Raw genomic sequence first — 12,001 nt, forward strand, 5'->3', positions numbered from 1 at the left:
TGATTCGCCCACCTCAGCCTCCCAAAGTGCTGAGATTACAGGCGTGAGCCACTGCACCTGGCCCTGTTCAGGTATTTTTGTGTTTTCCTTTGTCCTGATGGTGAGTCATCTGATTATCAGGGGCCAGCAAGACCTTGGAGAACTGCTGTCTCAGAACTGAGGACAAGGTTTCTATTTTGGTTCTTTCCCCCACAGATTATTTTTCTTTCAAGCTTTGTGTCTTATTAATTTGCATGATTGACCACACATTTTCTTGTGGGTACAAATTCTCACCAAATCAACATAGATTTAAAAAATTCCACCTGTGTTCTTTGAACTGTGCAAGTTTTGATCAGGGATTGAAAAAAGTATATACCTTGGTTCTTATTCTCAATTTTCTTAGTGTTGGAGAGAAGAAATAGATATGTTTAAAAGTTAAGTAATAAGATTTAAGTGACATTTTTAAGAAAATAATAGAAGTAATATCATAAAGCTGAACACTATACATTGATAAATTAAAGGTATTTAGACAAATGACTATGTTTGTGCTCTTTTGAAAATCTGCTCAAAGCTGTGGACTCTTGTCTAAAGAAATGGACATACACATATACATTAATGATTGTTATATCTCCATGGAGAATTATGTGTATATGTGTCTAATAAAAACATTTCAAAATGCATGTGGCAAAAACTGACAGAAATGCAAGGAGAAATAGATGACGTTAAGAAGCCTTAGTCCAGACTGAAAGTACCATAGGGGTTGAAAGACATGGATGATTGATTCCAGATGGACTGATCAAGGAGACTTCTGGAGATAGGTCTTGAAAGATTAACAGAAGGGAAAAGGGCAAGGCTGGGGCAGAGAGCATTCCAGACAGGAAAAACCCTGAGAAAAACTGTAGAAGACAGGACATTAAAAAGCATAGTTTGGCAGTGCTAAACCAATTTGGAGTGAGGCAGAAGTGGAAGGAAAAACAGCAGGAATGGGATCAGCTTGTGTTGGGTTGCAGAGGACTGTGAATAATGGTACAATTATTTTTATTTATTTATTACAAAAGTAGTACATGATCACTGTAAGAAGTTCAAATCATAATGGGATCTAAGAAATAGAATGTGAAAATCCTTTTCTTCTAATTGTGGAGTATTATTAGTATGCACTACATGTGCTGGCTTATAACCTGCTTTTTGATTGAACAATATAGGCATTATGGCTGCCTTTCTACATCAAACATAAATATAAGCCTTGTCATTTTAATGATTTCAGCATGTTTTTATATGAAAGTACCATGATTTGTGTCATCAATTTTTCGAAGTTTTCTCCCTTATTTCACTAGTATACACATTATGGCAATAAACATCCTTATACTTTCAAGCACTTCTCTTATTGTATCTTTAGGGACAAATTCCTAAAACTTCTAGATCAAAGGATATACATATTTGAAATTCTGACCCATTTTATTAGATTACCCACCAGAAATTCCATCTCTATCAAGAGGTGTAAGAATCCCCGTCTTCTCATATCTTCTACTTTAACATTTTTGATCTCTTAATAATACCTTTTTTGGTTTGGAGTACAGTTATATTGTTATTTTTAAAAATAACTCTTCAGTCCTTTCTTTGGACCAGGAAAGGGAGAGAAAGGGTGGGGAGGGGAGGGGGAGAGAGAGACACAGAGAGAAAGAGCACGAGCGAGCTGAAGCATTTTTGTTCATCTCTCTTGCTGTCCTCAGAGTTGTGTATTTCTTAGGAACCAGAGCAAATTCTGTAACAATTATGAAAAGAATGATAATAAAGAAGACTATTCTGTATGAAAGAAACATGAGAACCTGTCATGGGGATGTTATACTGGTTTAGTGACGGGTAGATGAAAACTGTGATGAAAACAGATGTAGAAGAAATGAAAGAGATAAGCTGAAGCAGAAAAAGCCCTTAGCATAAGGAATAAGAGACTACATGTGCAGGTCTGCAAGAGAAACCATACTTTTTCTTCACAGTCGACACACCCTATCTTAGCCATTTTGTATGCTAATAGCATGCACACCCATTGGAGGCAATGATCCCAGAAGGGCCATTGAGTGCTAGTGTAGCCATTGCACCTCCAACCTGCCCAGTGCTTGCCCAATTGAAAAGCTGAAGTATGGCTATCCACAGAGCAACACCCTAAAACATGGTTTTCCTAATATGGGACAGTGATGATTCATAATATTTTGTTTCAAAAGGTCTACCTAATTACCCCTCTTTGTATACAAAGCTAGACTTTGTATTAGATGGGGCTTCTGCTTGTCCAAAAACTTTTCAATTTATCCTTAAATTTACGCTCCTAGTCTGTATTTTTAAGTTTAATACAGGCTAGTACTTTTTAGGGTCAGTTGGCTTTTATTCTTACTGTGAGTTTCCTGTTCTGTCCACAAATGAGCACATGCCGTGGTTAGTTGTTAGATGTTACACAAGATGTTATTTGCATAGTGAGTTAGCTCACTTTCATTAATTTCCTGTTAGTCCTCTTTCTTTTTCTAATCCTTGCTCACTAGGGCAGTTGTGATGTTTGCCTGGCTAACTCCACTTTCCATGTTTGATATCCCTTCTATGAGTTTTTAAAAAATTCACTCTCCTTCTAGGAAATTAGTGCTTCCCTGTTACTTCCATCTTCTATCCATTATAATTCAGAAAAGATGTTCTGTTAGTATCTTACTATAAAATTCCATCCATTTTGTATATTTAGGGTTATCTGGAACATAAACCTTATCTCACATTGTGATCTAAGACAGAGGTCAGCAAATTTCTTCTGTAAAAGGCCAGGTGGTAAATATTTTAGGCTTTATAACCCACATATGGTCTCTGTGGCAGATTTTTTCTTTTATTGATTTTTTTTACAGCCGTTTAGAAATGTAAAAAGCATTCTTAGATCACAGGCCATACTAAAAAGGGTTTTAGAATTGGCCCACAGCCATATTTTTCTGTCTTCTGACCTAAGAGGCTACACTGCGAGGATGAAAATTTTCCATTTATTTCGACATTTGCCCAGGAGATATCAAAGCTAACCACTGTAATTTTTCTAAGCAGCTAAGAATCATGAAGTTTGAAAGACTCCAGTATACCGGACTCTTATTGGACTTAATGGAAAACTGTTTTTTTTTTTATTATTATTTTTTTATTTTATTTTATTCTATTTTTATTATACTTTAAGTTTTAGGGTACATGTGCACATTGTGCAGGTTAGTTACATATGTATACATGTGCCATGCTGGTGCGCTGCACCCACTAGCTCGTCATCTAGCATTAGGTATATCTCCCAATGCTATCCCTCCCCCCTCCCCCGACCCCACAACAGTCCCCAGAGTGTGATGTTCCCCTTCCTGTGTCCATGTGATCTCATTGTTCAATTCCCACCTATGAGTGAGAATATGCGGTGTTTGGTTTTTTGTTCTTGCGATAGTTTACTGAGAATGATGATTTCCAATTTCATCCATGTCCCTACAAAGGACATGAACTCATCATTTTTTATGGCTGCATAGTATTCCATGGTGTATATGTGCCACATTTTCTTAATCCAGTCTATCATTGTTGGACATTTGGGTTGGTTCCAAGTCTTTGCTATTGTGAATAATGCCGCAATAAACATACGTGTGCATGTGTCTTTATAGCAGCATGATTTATAGTCCTTTGGGTAAATACCCAGTAATGGGATGGCTGGGTCAAATGATATTTCTAGTTCTAGATCCCTGAGGAATCGCCACACTGACTTCCACAATGGTTGAACTAGTTGACAGTCCCACCAACAGTGTAAAAGTGTTCCTATTTCTCCACATCCTCTCCAGCACCTGTTGTTTCCTGACTTTTTAATGATTGCCATTCTAACTGGTGTGAGATGATATCTCATAGTGGTTTTGATTTGCATTTCTCTGATGGCCAGTGATGATGAGCATTTTTTCATGTGTTTTTTGGCTGCATAAATGTCTTCTTTTGAGAAGTGTCTGCTCATGTCCTTCGCCCACTTTTTGATGGGGTTGTTTGTTTTTTTCTTGTAAATTTGTTTGAGTTCATTGTAGATTCTGTATATTAGCCCTTTGTCAGATGAGTAGGTTGCGAAAATTTTCTCCCATTTTTTGGGTTGTCTGTTCACTCTGATGGTAGTTTCTTTTGCTGTGCAGAAGCTCTTTAGTTTAATTAGATCCCATTTGTCAATTTTGTCTTTTGTTGCCATTGCTTTTGGTGTTTTGGAAATGAAGTCCTTGCCCATGCCTATGTCCTGAATGGTAATGCCTAGGTTTTCTTCTAGGGTTTTTATAGTTTTAGGTCTAACGTTTAAATCTTTAATCCATCTTGAATTGATTTTTGTATAAGGTGTAAGGAAGGGATCCAGTTTCAGCTTTCTACATATGGCTAGCCAGTTTTCCCAGCACCATTTATTAAATAGGGAATCCTTTCCCCATTGCTTGTTTTTCTCAGGTTTGTCAAAGATCAGATAGTTGTAGGTATGTGGCGTTATTTCTGAGGGCTCTGTTCTGTTCCATTGATCTATATCTCTGTTTTGGTACCAGTACCATGCTGTTTTGGTTACTGTAGCCTTGTAGTATAGTTTGAAGTCAGGTAGTGTGATGCCTCCAGCTTTGTTCTTTTGGCTTAGGATTGACTTGGCGATGTGGGCTCTTTTTTGGTTCCATATAAACTTTAAAGTAGTTTTTTCCAATTCTGTGAAGAAAGTCATTGGTAGCTTGATGGGCATGGCATTGAATCTGTAAATTACCTTGGGCAGTATGGCCATTTTCATGATATTGATTCTTCCTACCCATGAGCATGGAATGTTCTTCCATTTGTTTGTATCCTCTTTTATTTCCTTGAGCAGTGGTTTGTAGTTCTCCTTGAAGAGGTCCTTCACGTCCCTTGTAAGTTGGATTCCTAGGTATTTTATTCTCTTTGAAGCAATTGTGAATGGGAGTTCACTCATGATTTGGCTCTCTGTTTGTCTGTTATTGGTGTATAAGAATGCTTGTGATTTTTGTACATTGATTTTGTATCCTGAGACTTTGCTGAAGTTGCTTATCAGCTTAAGGAGATTTTGGGCTGAGACAATGGGGTTTTCTAGATATACAATCATGTCATCTGCGAACAGGGACAATTTGACTTCCTCTTTTCCTAATTGAATACCCTTTATTTCCTTCTCCTGCCTAATTGCCCTGGCCAGAACTTCCAACACTATGTTGAATAGGAGTGGTGAGAGAGGGCATCCCTGTCTTGTTCCAGTTTTCAAAGGGAATGCTTCCAGTTTTTGCCCATTCAGTATGATATTGGCTGTGGGTTTGTCATAGATAGCTCTTATTATTTTGAAATACATCCCATCAATACCTAATTTATTGAGAGTTTTTAGCATGAAGGGTTGTTGAATTTTGTCAAAGGCTTTTTCTGCATCTATTGAGATAATCATGTGGTTTTTGTCTTTGGCTCTGTTTATATGCTGGATTACATTTATTGATTTGCGTATATTGAACCAGCCTTGCATCCTAGGGATGAAGCCCACTTGATCATGGTGGATAAGCTTTTTGTTGTGCTGCTGGATTCGGTTTGCCAGTATTTTATTGAGGATTTTTGCATCAATGTTCATCAAGGATATTGGTCTAAAATTCTCTTTTTTGGTTGTGTCTCTGCCCGGCTTTGGTATCAGAATGATGCTGGCCTCATAAAATGAGTTAGGGAGGATTCCCTCTTTTTCTATTGATTGGAATAGTTTCAGAAGGAATGGTACCAGTTCCTCCTTGTACCTCTGGTAGAATTCGGCTGTGAATCCATCTGGTCCTGGACTCTTTTTGGTTGGTAAACTATTCATTATTGCCACAATTTCAGCTCCTGTTATTGGTCTATTCAGACATTCAACTTCTTCCTGGTTTAGTCTTGGGAGAGTGTATATGTGTCGACGAATGTATCCATTTCTTCTAGATTTTCTAGTTTATTTGCGTAGAGGTGTTTGTAGTATTCTCTGATGGTAGTTTGTATTTCTGTGGGATTGGTGGTGATATCCCCTTTATCATTTTTTATTGTGTCTATTTGATTCTTCTCTCTTTTTTTCTTTATTAGTCTTGCTAGCGGTCTATCAATTTTGTTGATCCTTTCAAAAAACCAGCTCCTGGATTCATTGATTTTTTGAAGGGTTTTTTGTGTCTCTATTTCCTTCAGTTCTGCTCTGATTTTAGTTATTTCTTGCCTTCTGCTAGCTTTTGAATGTGTTTGCTCTTGCTTTTCTAGTTCTTTTAATTGTGAAGTTAGGGTGTCAATTTTGGATCTTTCCTGCTTTCTCTTGTGGGCATTTAGTGCTATAAATTTCCCTCTACACACTGCTTTGAATGTGTCCCAGAGATTCTGGTATGTTGTGTCTTTGTTCTCATTGGTTTCAAAGAACACCTTTATTTCTGCCTTCATTTCGTTATGTACCCAGTAGTCATTCAGGAGCAGGTTGTTCAGTTTCCATGTAGTTGAGCGGCTTTGAGTGAGATTCTTAATCCCGAGTTGTAGTTTGATTGCACTATGGTCTGAGAGATAGTTTGTTATAATTTCTGTTCTTTTACATTTGCTGAGGAGAGCTTTACTTCCAACTATGTGGTCAATTTTGGAATAGTTGTGGTGTGGTGCTGAAAAAAATGTATATTCTGTTGATTTGGGGTGGAGAGTTCTGCAGATGTCTATTAGGTCCGCTTGGTGCAGAGCTGAGTTCAGTTCCTGGGTATCCTTGTTGACTTTCTGTCTCGTTGATCTGTCTAATGTTGACAGTGGGGTGTTAAAGTCTCCCATTATTAATGTGTGGGTGTCTAAGTCTCTTTGTAGGTCACTCAGGACTTGCTTTATGAATCTGGGTGCCCCTGTATTGGGTGCATATATATTTAGGATAGTTAGCTCTTCTTGTTGAATTGATCCCTTTACCATTATGTAATGGCCTTCTTTGTCTCTTTTGATCTTTGTTGGTTTAAAGTCTGTTTTATCAGAGACTAGGATTGCAACCCCCGCCTTTTTTTTGTTTTCCATTTGCTTGGTAGATCTTCCTCCATCCTTTTATTTTGAGCCTATGTGTGTCTCTGCATGTGAGATGGGTTTCCTGAATACAGCACACTGATGGGTCTTGACTCTTTTTTTTTTTTTTTTTTTTTTTTTTTTGAGACGGAGTCTCGCTCTGTCGCCCAGGCTGGAGTGCAGTGGCGCGATCTCGGCTCACTGCAAGCTCCGCCTCCTGGGTTCACGCCATTCTCCTGCCTCAGCCTCCCGAGTAGCTGGGACTACAGGCGCCCGCCACCACGCCCGGCTAATTTTTAGTATTTTTAGTAGAGACGGGGTTTCACCGTGTTAGCCAGGATGGTCTCGATCTCCTGACCTCGTGATCCACCCGCCTCGGCCTCCCAAAGTGCTGGGATTACAGGCGTGAGCCACCGCGCCCGGCGGGTCTTGACTCTTTATCCAACTTGCCAGTCTGTGTCTTTTAATTGGAGAATTTAGTCCATTTACATTTAAAGTTAATATTGTTATGTGTGAATTTGATCCTGTCATTATGATGTTAGCTGGTGATTTTGCTCATTAGTTGATGCAATTTCTTCCTAGTCTCGACGGTCTTTACATTTTGGCATGATTTTGCAGCGGCTGGTACTGGTTGTTCCTTTCCATATTTAGCGCTTCCTTCAGGAGCTCTTTTAGGGCAGGCCTAGTGGTGACAAAATCTCTCAGCATTTGCTTGTCTGTAAAGTATTTTGTTTCTCCTTCACTTATGAAGCTTAGTTTGGCTGGATATGAAATTCTGGGTTGAAAATTCTTTTCTTTAAGAATGTTGAATATTGGCCCCCACTCTCTTCTGGCTTGTAGAGTTTCTGCCGAGAGATCCGCTGTTAGTCTGATGGGCTTCCCTTTGAGGGTAACCCGACCTTTCTCTCTGGCTGCCATTAATATTTTTTCCTTCATTTCAACTTTAGTGAATCTGACAATTATATGTCTTGGAGTTGCTCTTCTCGAGGAGTATCTTTGTGGCGTTCTCTGTATTTCCTGAATCTGAACGTTGGCCTGCCTTGCTAGATTGGGGAAGTTCTCCTGGATAATATCCTGCAGAGTGTTTTCCAACTTGGTTCCATTCTCCCCATCACTTTCAGGTACACCAATCGGACGTAGATTTGGTCTTTTCACATAGTCCCATATTTCTTGGAGGCTTTGCTCATTTCTTTTTATTCTTTTTTCTCTAAACTTCCCTTCTCGCTTCATTTCATTCATTTCATCTTCCATTGCTGTTACCCTTTCTTCCAGTTGATCGCATCGGCCCCTGAGGCTTCTGCATTCTTCACGTAGTTCTCGAGCCTTGGTTTTCAGCTCCATCAGCTCCTTTAAGCACTTCTCTGTATTGGTTATTCTAGTTATACATTCTTCTAAATTTTTTCCAAAGTTTTCAACTTCTTTGCCTTTGGTTTGAATGTCCTCCCATAGCTCAGAGTAATTTGATCGTCTGAAGCCTTCTTCTCTCAGCTCGTCAAAGTCATTCTCCATCCAGCTTTGTTCTATTGCTGGTGAGGAACTGCGTTCCTTTGGAGGAAGAGAGACGCTCTGCATTTTAGAGTTTCCAGTTTTTCTGTTCTGTTTTTTCCCCATCTTTGTGGTTTTATCTACTTTTGGTCTTTGATGATGGTGATGTACAGATGGGTTTTTGGTGTGGATGTCCTTTCTGTTTGTTCGTTTTCCTTCTAACAGACGGGACCCTCAGCTGCAGGTCTGTTGGAATACCCTGCCGTGTGAGGTGTCAGTCTGCCCCTGCTGGGCAGTTAGGCTGCTTGGGGGTCAGGCGTCAGGGACCCACTTGAGGAGGCAGTCTGCTGGTTCTCAGATCTCCAGCTGCGTGCTGGGAGAACCACTGCTCTCTTCAAAGCTGTCAGGCAGGGACATTTAATTCTGCAGAGGTTACTGCTGTCTTATTGTTTGTCTGTGCCCTGCCCCCAGAGGTGGAGCCTACAGTGGCAGGCAGGCCGGCCTCCTGGAGCTGTGGTGGGCTCCACCCAGTTCGAGCTTCCCGGCTGCTTTGTTTACCTAATCAAGCCTGGGCAATGGCGGGCGCCCCTCCCCCAGCCTCGCTGCCGCCTTGCAGTTTGATCTCAGACTGCTGTGCTAGCAATCAGCGAGGTTCTGTGGGCGTAGGACTTTCCGAGCCAGGTGTGGGATATAGTCTTGTGGTGAGCTGTTTTTTTTTAAGCCGGTCTGAAAAGCGCAATATTTGGGTGTGAGTGACCCGATTTTCCAGTTGCGTCCATCACCCCTTTCTTTGACTCGGAAAGGGAGCTCCCTGACCCCTTGCGCTTCCCAGGTGAGGCAATGCCTCGCCCTGCTTTGGCTCATGCACGGTGCGCGCACCCACTGGCTTGCGCCCACTGTCTGGCACTCCCTAGTGAGATGAACCCGGTACCTCAGATGGAAATGCAGAAATCACCCGTCTTCTGCTTTGCTCACGCTGGGAGCTGTAGACCGGAGCTGTTCCTGTTCGGCCATCTTGGCTCCTCCTTGGAAAACTGTTTTTGACCAATGGACAATGGTATTTGTTTTAACCAATTACGGGCAGACCTGAGGATTTATTTCATGCTAGGTTTTCAAACCTACCTTTCTTGAAGCCCTTGAGTTCCTCCCACCCCCAGGTGATCTACTTAGTGAAGTTTGACATTTGTGTATGTTCTCTTGTCTGGCAAGTTAATAAGCTGAGGGTTTTTTTTTCTTTCTCCTTGGGTAGTCTTTGTTTTAGTCGTTGACAATTCCCTGTGGAAGAAATTCACACGTTAGTCAGCAGGTGGAAAAGTTCTTGCGGATGTTGAGTAAGGAGAACTTTTCTTATAGTTTCTGAAATTAGGCTTATCAAAAGAATAAAGTTTGATCGGCTGGGGAAAAATGAGAATGAACAGATAAGGACATCTTGTTTTTGTACAAAGTATAGGAGATACTGTTTAGTCTTTTTAACAAAATAGAGCAAAATTGTTTACTGTCAGAAAAAAGTGTGAAAGTCTTTGAAATTAGCAGAAATCATTACTGAGTGTCCTGCAAATATAGAAAATTGATGATGATGCAAATTTTGCCTGTTCATACAAATGCAAATAACTTGTATCCAAATAAGTTCAATGAATTATCGCCCCATGGATTTCAACTAGTTTTTATCTATTTGTCAACTCAAGTGTTCCTGATTTCCCATATATATTCATTCTTTGAGTTCTCCTTTGGACCAGATATTACATCTTCCTACTCTCATTAATTAATGACTTAAATAAACTCTTTGCCATGTAGGACATTAAACATTATTGTGAAAATTATCTTCTAACAATCTTAGCATGGCACAATATACTTCACTGTAACACGTAAGCATGTATTATTTGTGGCATATGGTTTTATAGTTATAAATCATGTTTTACATTGTTTTTACTCACTATATATATAAGCGAATTATTTGACTTAATTATCTAGGCAACTGAAGTCTATGGAAATTAGGCTTTACTTGTCTAGGCATTTTTGTGTGTAAGTCTTTCTAACTAAAAGATCTGATCATAAGAAATAATTCTCCACTCCTTTTTATCCATATGTCTATCTGTGATGCATAAATATTAGGTTTTGCCTATGATTTTGTGGCAACCAATTAGGTCAGCTTAAAATTTCAAGTTGAACTGACATCGCATTTTTAAAAATGTAATACACTTAAAAAATAGCAGTTTTAGGTTTACAGCAAAATTGAGCAGAAGGTACAGAGGTTTCACATACCTCTTGCCCCCATACATGCATAGCCTCCCCCGTTATCAGCATCTCCCACACAAGATTGGTACATTTGTTACAGTTGATGAATCTATATTGACACAACATTTTCACCCAAAGTCCAAAGTTTTTACATTAGGAATCACTCTTGGTGTTGTATGTTCTATGAATTTGAAGAAGTGAATAGTGGCATGTATTCACCATTATAGTATCATTCAGAGTAGTTTCACTGCCCCAAAAATTCTGTGTTCTGACTGATTCATCCTTTCCTCTCCTCTAACCCTTGGCAACTACTGACCTTTTAACAATAGTTTTGTCTCCACAGTGTTGCTTTTTCCAGTACGTCTTATAATTGGAATCATATGTTATGTAGCCTTTCCAGATCTACTTCTTTCACTTAGTAATACATGTTTAAATGTTCTCCGTGTCTTTCCACGGCTTGATAGTGCAGTTTTTAGTGCTAAATAATATTCAATTGTCTAGGTACACCACAGTTAATTTATTTGTTCAGCTACTGGAGGATATATCGGTTGCTTTCAAATTTTGGCAATTATGAATAAAGCTGCCATAAACATCCACGTGCAGGTGGTGTATAGACATAGTTTCCAACTCCTTTGAGTAAATACCAAGGAACAAGATTGTTTTTGCATTCCCATCAGCAATAGTGAAAGTGCCTGTTGTTTCATATGCTAGCTGGCATTTTATGTTATCTAATACTGACACTAATATGGATTTTGCCATTTTAATAAGTAAGCAGTGGCATCTCATTGTACTTTTATTTTTCATTCCTCTGATGTCATACGATGTGGAGCATCTTTCATATGCTTATTTGCCATCTGTGTATCTTCTTTGATGGGAAATCTATTAAGATCTTTGGCCCACTTTTTAATCAGTTTGTTTGTTTTCTTATTGTTGAGTACAGATGGTCCCCAATGTAGGGTGGTTTGACTTAAAAATTTTCAACTTTCCAGTGGGTTTATTGGGACATAACCCAGTATATCTTAAGTCAATAACCATCTGGACTTAAGGTTATTTGACTTATGATTTTTTTACTTATAATGAGATTTATTGAGAAGTAATCCCATTGTAAATCAAGAAGCATCTGTATTAAGAGTTCTTTGTATATTTTGGGTAACAGTCCTTTATCCAGGTACTTTGTTTGCATATATTTTTCCAACTTGTGGCTTTTCTTTGCTTCCTCTTGATAGCATCTTTTGCAAAGCAGAAAATTTTAATTTTAATGAAGTCCAGCTTATCAATTACTTCTTTCATGGGTTGTATCTTT

Source organism: Gorilla gorilla, chromosome 2 (genome assembly GCF_029281585.2).
Source record: "Gorilla gorilla gorilla isolate KB3781 chromosome 2, NHGRI_mGorGor1-v2.1_pri, whole genome shotgun sequence".
Taxonomy (NCBI): Eukaryota; Metazoa; Chordata; class Mammalia; order Primates; family Hominidae; genus Gorilla; species Gorilla gorilla.